Raw genomic sequence first — 8,847 nt, 5'->3', positions numbered from 1 at the left:
CTTTCTTAATTTTAAACCATTCAGTGTTCCCATGTTCTGTTCGAACAACTGCCTATTGGTCCAGGTACAGATTCCTCATGAGTACAATTAAGTGTTCCAGAATACTCATACTTCACAATGTAGTCCATAGCTTATCATGATCCACACAATCAAAAGCCTTTGTGTATTCAATAAAGCACTGGTAAATATCTTTCTAATATTCTCTGCTTCCAGCCAAGATCCATCGGACATCAGCAATGATATTCCTCATTCCACGGCCTCTTCTGAATCTGGCTTGAACCTCTGGAAGTTCTCTGTCAATGTATGCTTGCAGTCATTTCTGTATTACCTTTAGTAAAACTTTACTCACATGAGATATCAAAGAGCTTGTCTGATGATTTCTGCATTCCATTAGGTCACATCTCTTTGGAATGGTCACAAATACGGATGTCTTCCAATCAGTCGGCCAGATAGTTGTCTTCCAAATTTCTTGGCAGAAATGAGTGAGTACCTCCTGAGCCACCTCATTTTCTTGAAAGATTTCAATTTTTATCTCATCAGTTCCTGGTGCCTTGTTCTTTGCCAATCCCTTCAATGCACCTTGGACTTCCTCCCTGAGTATCCTTGGCTCTTGTTCATATGCTACCTCTTGAAACAGTTGAACACTAACCATTTCCTTTTGGTACAGTGACTCTGCATATTTCTTCCATATTTTATTGATGCTTTCTGCATCATTCAATAATTTGCTCAGAGAATCTTTCAATAACGAAAGTCGAGACTTGAATTTTTTCTTCAGTTCCCCCAGCTTGAGAAATGCTGAGTGTGTTCTTCCTTTTTGGTTTTCTGATTCCAGATCTTTGTACATTTTGTTATAATATTTGGCTTTATCTTCTCAAGCTGATCTTTGAAATTTTCTGTGTAGCTCTTGGACCTCCTCATTTCTTCCATTTGCTTTAGCATCTCTACACTGGAGAGCAAGTTTCAGTGTCTCTTCTGACATCCATTTTGACCTTTTCCTTCTTTCTTGTCTTCTCAATGACTTTTTGCTTTCTTCATGTATGATGTTCTTGATGTCATCCCACAACTCTTCTGGTCTTTGGTCTTTAGTATCAAATCTGTTCTTCAGATGATCTCTAAATTCAGGTGGAATGTATTCAAGGTCACATTTTGGCTCCCGTGGACTTGTTTTCATTTTCTTCAGCTTCAGTTTGAATTTGCATATGAGTAATTGATGGTCTGTTCCACAGTCTGCCCCTGGCCTTGTTTTCACTGATGATATGGAGCTTTTCCATCTTTTCTTTGCACAGATGTAGTCAGTTTGATTTCTGTGTATTCCATCTGGTGAGGTCCATGTGTATAGTCATCTCTTATGCTGTCTAAAGAAGGTATTTGAAATGAACAAATCATGGATTTTGCAGAATTCTATCATGCGTTCTCCAGTGTCATTTCTATCACCAAGACCATATTTTCCAACTACTGATCCTGCCTCTTTGCTCCCAACCTTTGCATTCCATGTACTGGTAATGATCAATACATCTTGATTCCATGTATGGATGAGTAATTGATGGTCTGTTCCACAGTCTACTCCTGGCCTTGTTTGATTGATGATATGGAGATTTTCCATTGTCTCTTTCCACAGATGTAGTTAATAAAAAATTTTTTTTTAAATTTTTCGATAAAGGAAAAAAGTGTGAATTGCTATGATTTGATGAACTTGACCTATATTTAATGGATATAGTAACTCAAAATGCCAACTGAGAGGGAAGGACTCTTACCATCAAGTATCAGTCCTTCCCCTCTGTATACAGGCTAGATAGGAATGGGCAACTTCGACACTAGCTACCTAAAATGGGGTGTGTGTGTGGGGGGGGGAATTGTTATAAAGGCATGAAGTTGCTGGATTACAAGATTTCAAGAGCAGTTTCATTTCAAAGTTTGTGGGGGAAGGTAGATCTGCACTGAATTGTTTCTACCTTGTCTAGACGGGTCTGGTAAAAGGAGATGGGGATAAGATACTTATGATTCAACAGTGAATAACTATTACCATGATGAATTGTGACTGTCACAATTAGTAAATTTTTATGTTTTGTAACAAAAAGGGGGAAGTAGTTAATCTTACACTCTAGAAATAGAGGACCCTATGACCATCAAGGGAGAGGAGCACAAGTGGAATGTGTGACCCTATCCAGAGAAGCATTGACACCAGAGATGGAAGCAGAGATGAGGGCATGGAAAGATAGAGCAGCTGAGGGAACACTCTAGACTCATGGAAAGAGACAGGTTGCATGCTGGCAGCCAGGAGACAGGCTTAAATGGTTATATATTTCTGAGTGTTTTTGTGTACATCCCAAACAAAACAAAGAAACAGAGGGAATAGAAGCAAATACTGTTGAATGATGTTGCATGGAGGAGATTGTAATCATTGCAATGAAACCATGAGTGTACAACCAATGTTCTCCCATATAAAGTAGCACTCAATTCACAATAAAAACTTTGAAAAAATCAGGCTGCTGTATTTGGGCAAACATTTTATTAACTCACCCCTAAATGATCAGAGTCCTGGTGTGGCACTGTGGGATAATGCACAGGACCTCTAGGTCAGTTTGAACTGCAAGGTTGTGGAGGTTCAAATTCACCAGGTGCTCCACAGAATCCCTACACAGATTCGCTATGAGTTGGAACAACTCTTCACTTAACAACAACAAATAACAATGTGATGGCTGGAACTGTTGTTGCCTTGATAATGCCAGACCAAATGGCCTTCTAGCCACTGGTTCCCCACCCCTACTATAAAGGGACCTCCTCTAATGGACTGTCTGAGGGGCGTAATCATGGTTGGAAGAAGCCTGGAAGCCTGGTAGAGGATATGGGCCGGGGCACTAAAGTAATAATTTCTTTTATAAGTATCAGCACAAAGCTTGTCTTAGGAGGTGAAGGGTGAGAGGTATCCCAAATGTTCAACTTTTTCATACAGCTATACCATTCTATCATGTCTAATATTAACTCCTCCCTCCTCCCCTCAGTAGTCTCCCTCCTGTCTTTTAGTTCTAGAGCTTCAGGTCAGGAATGACTCAGAGGATATGATTCTTGATTGGAGCAGCTTCTTCTTAGTTTCGTGAGTCAACAGGCTCCCTATAGCCGTCGTGCACTGCTTTCCCTCATGTTACTGCTGCGCTAGCAGTCTCTTGCTATCTTCCATGTTATAGCTCTTCCCTCTCTTTCTCCATTTAAATTTGGTAGATGACAAAACTGACCAATCCCCGTAAACCGTATTTGCATGATCTCATCTCCAGGAGGGTTCTGTGCACCGTATTTGCATTCTTAGTAGGCTCTCCAATCCCCTTGGTAGGCCTCCAACACCACATTTGCATAGCCCCACCCAGTCATTTTGCAGAACTCACAAAGACTATGGCTACAAGAACCACAGAAACTGCCTGCACTGTAGACACCACTGTTCAGTTGGCAAACTTTTACTCCACGTTCCCGTTTCATATCCAGGTCCAGGAGCACTGAGTCTAGAGTCATTCCAACTTACAGGTCCCTAAAATATACACTCTGTCTTGTGCAGACATTAAGCACAAGTAGTCTTCTTGGCTGTGAGGGTGGAGGAGGGAGGGAGTCTGGAGAGCCAGCTGCTCCTTCCACAGACTTTCAAACAGCACTGTGTGTCCAGCCTTTTTGACATTCTGCAAGGCATCTCCGCTTGCTTTTCATCCTCCAGCAGAAACCTATTTCAGCTTCATCTGCTCTCTAAGGCAATTATTACTCTTACCAGGGTTTCCTCTCTTACAAAGATTTGTTGACATTTCTTATCCACTGTTGTCTTCTGTCCCATTTTCTTTTTTCCTTGTGGATATATGACTTTTTCACTCTTCCATTATTATTATGACTTTTCTTATTCTTTTGATTCTCATTATTTTGGTGGGATTGGGAGAGGAAGCAGAGATAAGCACAGGTTCAGTCAGCCCTATTTAACTGGAAGTCTATGAGGCTTTGCTTTTAGCCATACTGTTAATGGTCCTGGATTTGTATAGGAGAAACTTCTGATTTAAGAGAAAAGGGGGAGAAATCATCCTCATGTCTCATTCTGACCTTGCCTCTGACTCTAAACATAACCCCACAAGGTGACATGTTTCTGTTTTAATATTAACTTTTGTGTAAGGATGTGATTAAAACCATTCTGCATTCAAGAAGAGTCCAATCAAAAGACTCTTCAGTGACTGTTGAGCCTCAAGGGGCTCCTTAAACCAATGGTTTAGAGATTCTTGGTTTGGAATTTTTTCTGTGTGGAAAATGGACTTCTCCCAAACATATTAGTGGCTTTCTTGCATAAACAACAATGATAAAAAAAATCAAGGAGAAAAAAAACAAAGCACACCAGTATACTAGGTCTGAGCAGGGATGCTGGTGTTTGCAAACCAGCCAGGGCTATAACATTAGATGCTGCTGTGGTCTTGATCAAGCTGCTGATAGATGTTCTCAGATGAAGACGGAGGAGTAGAAGAAATAAAAAAAGCAGAACAATGTTCCCCCTCCAGCTTCCTGCAGAGGATCGTTGCATAGTATTTTTTCCCCATGATTTCTATTCTATGGTCTGAAACTCACATATGCATGTATATGTGCCTGGAAGTACACCAAATTGCTAAAACAGTTTCTTGTTGTTGGTTTTTTATCCTCCTTTCTTTATCCTCCTTCCTTTTTCTCTTTTAAATAAGACCCAATGAAGCTGCAATAGCTCTCATACCTTGTAGCCTATATATATACATATACACATATATGTATATTAAGGAGCTCTGGTAGCGTAGTGGTTACGAATCCGGCTGCAAACCTCAAGATCAGCAGTTCAAAACTACCAGCTGTTCCGTGGGAGAAAGATGAGGCTTTCTGCTCCCCTAAAGATTTACAGCTTTGGGAACCCTGTACAGAGCCGCTATGAGTCAGAACTAACTCCACAGCACATAATAACAACATATATGTATTGAGATAAGTATTTTGGAACATAGGTATAAAGAGTCTACTTTGTTGTGTAGTTAAATGTCATTGAGTCATTTCTGACTGATAGCAACCTTGCTAGGATTTCCAGAGAGTGGCTGATGAGTTTGAACCACTGACCTTGTAATTCAAACCCACCTTGCAGTCCAGTGCTTTATCCTGCAGTGCCACACCAGAACACCTGAGTCATAATAGAGGCATACTAGTTTATGTAATAAATGTTCATTAAAGGCATATTATATTTAGGGCATAAGAGATGCTTTCATGCAAATTAGTATCCTTCAGAGAGCTTGCAGTGATTTTAAGCCATTTGAAGAACCTGAAGCAAGAGTGCAATGAAATCCCTCAAACATTATGTCTCAATTGGAAAATTACAAATAAAAAACCAACCTGCTCAGTTAGATATTCTGAAATGGCTCCATGATGATCCTTCCTGTACAGTCAGTCAAACTTTCCGATAAATACATACCAAGTTCTATCAGTTACCTACCTAAAACCATTCCCTATGGATTTCCAGCTTGAGAGAAATTAAAACTAAAACTGAGCATCCTTATACACACAAATTGGCTCACATTCATGCCTATTTATGTAGAACAGAATTCTCAGGATCTGACCCTCTTGAGACTCTTAAAGGCTATTGCTGTCAGGTCCTCCGGATGCAGGCTGCCAGTGCACAACCACACTCACAGTGTATGAGAATGTTAGAGTTCCTATAGCGTACCGATCTCGGAGAAGTCTCGTTGTTGTTGTTCAGTGCCATTGAGTGGGTTCCAACTGTACCCTTTATAAATTAAAGAGATAGCTATGTAGCCGCATTTGTGGGAAATATTTTTTGTTGTCTTTTCATTTTGCTTAAGGTGATTTCTGAAACAGAAATTAAAGTACAATGAAACTAATAGTTTTTTTCATGTTAACTTTCCCCCAAACTTTTATGTTCATGAAATCTTTGCATGTCCAGTGATTACATGGCCATAAACATTTTCTGCTAGCTTTTCTTTTTATAGTTTTGTAAGTCTGACAGCTCCCTGTTTGAACTTAATTTGTAGGAGATGCTGGAGCAAGAGTGAGCATATATATGCCCCCAACTGTCACAAATGACCCTATTCAGTGACAGTGTTGACTTTATATTAATATGCTATCCTCTTCCTTTTGAATATAAACATTATTAAGTTCTATGCCCAGTACTGGCCCTCCAGAAACACAAAAATTGCTCACTAAATAAAGAAATGACTGTCATGTTTATGTCTTACTTAGTACAAACACTGTATGAGCCTTTTGTAATGTATCCTGGACATTTTCTTTCTCCATCTGTTATTTTTGATTAGATTGATAACTTTAAGGAAAATTGTTCTGTGGCTTTATTTTCAATGTCATATTTCTAATTAAAGATATAAAATATGCTTACTACAGAAAACTACAAACATAAAACCTAAAAGCATGTTTCTCCCAACCCAGAGATAGTATCTTGAGGTCTAATCTCCTAACCCATCTGCTATGCCAAAGAGATTTGTAATTTATACATAAAACCAAACCAAACCAAGCCCACTGCCATCAGATCAATTCTGATGCCTAGTGACCTGATAGGACAGAGTATAGAACTGCTCTGCAGTGGTTCCAAGAATATAAATCTTTACAGGAGCTGACCACTTCATCTTTCTCCTGCAGAGTGGCTGGTAGGTTTGAACCACTGACCTTTCAGTTAGCCCCAGTGCTTAACCCACTATGCCAGCAGGGCTCCTTAGTAGGTATAGATATAGATTAGATATAGATATATAGTTTATATCTAGATTGAGAAATGATTTCTAGCTAGATGACATATTGATAAAATAAATAATAGGTACATAGGATTCAAGTGTTTTAAGTTATAGAACCAAATGATTTGAAGCAGGAACTTTCTCATATGACATTTATTTTTCCCTTAAACTCTGAAGCTCTGAATGCTTTATCATGAATTATTAAAGGAAATACAAACTTATAACATATCCAGAGAAGGACTTCATATTTTCAGGTAATGGTTGGTATTTGTAGGCCATGTTGGTTTCAGAGAGCTTTTGCAAATGAAGAACTAGGTGAGGTGAGTAGCATTCACAACTAAAATGCATAACTGACTCATGAACCAGCTCCAGAATTTCTCCTTGGCATCCTCAGCAACACTGAAGGTGAAGTCCCCATTCATCCATATTGAGATGGAGCAGTAGGTAATCCCTTCCTGTTGCTCCATGTTGAATCACATACTCAGGGAAGGTTCTGATACCAGAAAGTACAATACCGAATGAAGTTAACAGAGCTTATTGCAACTTATTACGTGGGCAAAACAAGCAGAAACTTATTTCACCTCTTTCTCAGGAGAATATTCCTGTATTGCAGAGTCAAACCTTCTCCCAAAGTAAGTAGATTAAAAAAACAAAACAATAAAAAAACATTTAAAGAGAACAAAGATTGTGAGACCTCCTGATAACAACCAAAAAATTAAAAGTTAAGCTTGGCACTTCATGCTTAAACATGGTCTGCGCTTCCTTATTTTTTTGAGTATTTAAGTTTTTATTCCTTCTTGGTTGTTTTTTTTTTTTCATTCCCTCTTGGTTGTTTACTGATGTCACAAATATGTTGAAAGACAACATTCAAAGATCATTAATGAGCTTTTGTACCTGGTAAAAAATATGATGGCAAGTCCGTTGCTTTGAACTGGTTCCTTCTCAATTTGCTGTCTACCTTTCTTCTCCTAACGTTTGGGTTTGGTGAAAGGGACCTGAAATCGTATGCTAACACACAGTTGTTTTTAGTCACTCTATGGTAAGGTGAAGTTGACATTTGAAACAATATGTATTTAATTTCACTTGCTATAGAAAAACAACATAGGTGAAGCAAGATTCCAAGATAAGCAAAATCCTTTTCTTCTGAGAGTAGGATCTCTCTCTCTCAAAAAGATCATATTAATTTCCTCCTCCCCTTTGACCCTATAAATGACTACTTTGGAGACAGAGTCAAATTTGGAGATTATCATTTGTTGTGATTTTCTTGCTAAATGTAAACTGTTTCAAAGAATATTGAAATTAGACGAACATTTTCCAAAGTGCCTACTTTCAGTCTCACTGAAGAAAACCTCTGGATTTTTCTTTTTCTTTTTTTTTCTAGTGCGCTGAAATATCATGACACCTGTCTAGACCAATTAGAGAGAGAGACTGGTTGAGTCTCCGCAATAGAAATGATGGATGTGCTGGGGGTGGTTTTTGTGACTCATTAGCCAAATGCTACAAAGATATAAAAGTTTTTTGTGGTTTATATTTTCATTTACATCAAGAGCCTGCTTAAACCCATACCATTCTCTCCATTACCTCTTTCTTGTGTGGTTGAAAGAAACGATCTGTTCAAACCACCTGCACACGTGGCATTTGGTATGCAGCCTGTCTGGTAGCCTATACCTTTTTAGTTATCCCAATCATATTTGTAACTAGTAGGATTTCTAAGCTGGAGAAGGAAAATGGCAAGAATTTAAGTATGCTTTAAATGTACCTTTTTACGTCTGTCTCCCAGGCACAAATGACGGACATGGTATGGGCTTTTTTTTTTTTTCCCTTTAGATTTTTTCTTACCTTCCTATCAGTTTATGGCTTTGGGTTTGTCTTTGTCTTTTATTACCTCACCCAGCTTCCATCTCCTTCTCATTCCCTCCTGTGATTAGCCCTTTGGCAGGAGCATCGTTCTTTGGTGCCTTAGAAAACATTAGACCTTTATTCATATTAAGTCCACAATATCATAAATGAAATTTTGATTTGAGTATAGAGGTTACGATGTTTGTAATATGAATCATAAACACCAGCAATGCAATTTTAAGAAGTGGATTCTACCCCACATCACTCTCCACTCTCCACCTCC

This window comes from Chrysochloris asiatica, unplaced genomic scaffold (assembly GCF_000296735.1).
Source record: "Chrysochloris asiatica unplaced genomic scaffold, ChrAsi1.0 scaffold00037, whole genome shotgun sequence".
Classification (NCBI taxonomy): Eukaryota; Metazoa; Chordata; class Mammalia; order Afrosoricida; family Chrysochloridae; genus Chrysochloris; species Chrysochloris asiatica.
This window is presented reverse-complemented; position numbering follows the sequence as displayed.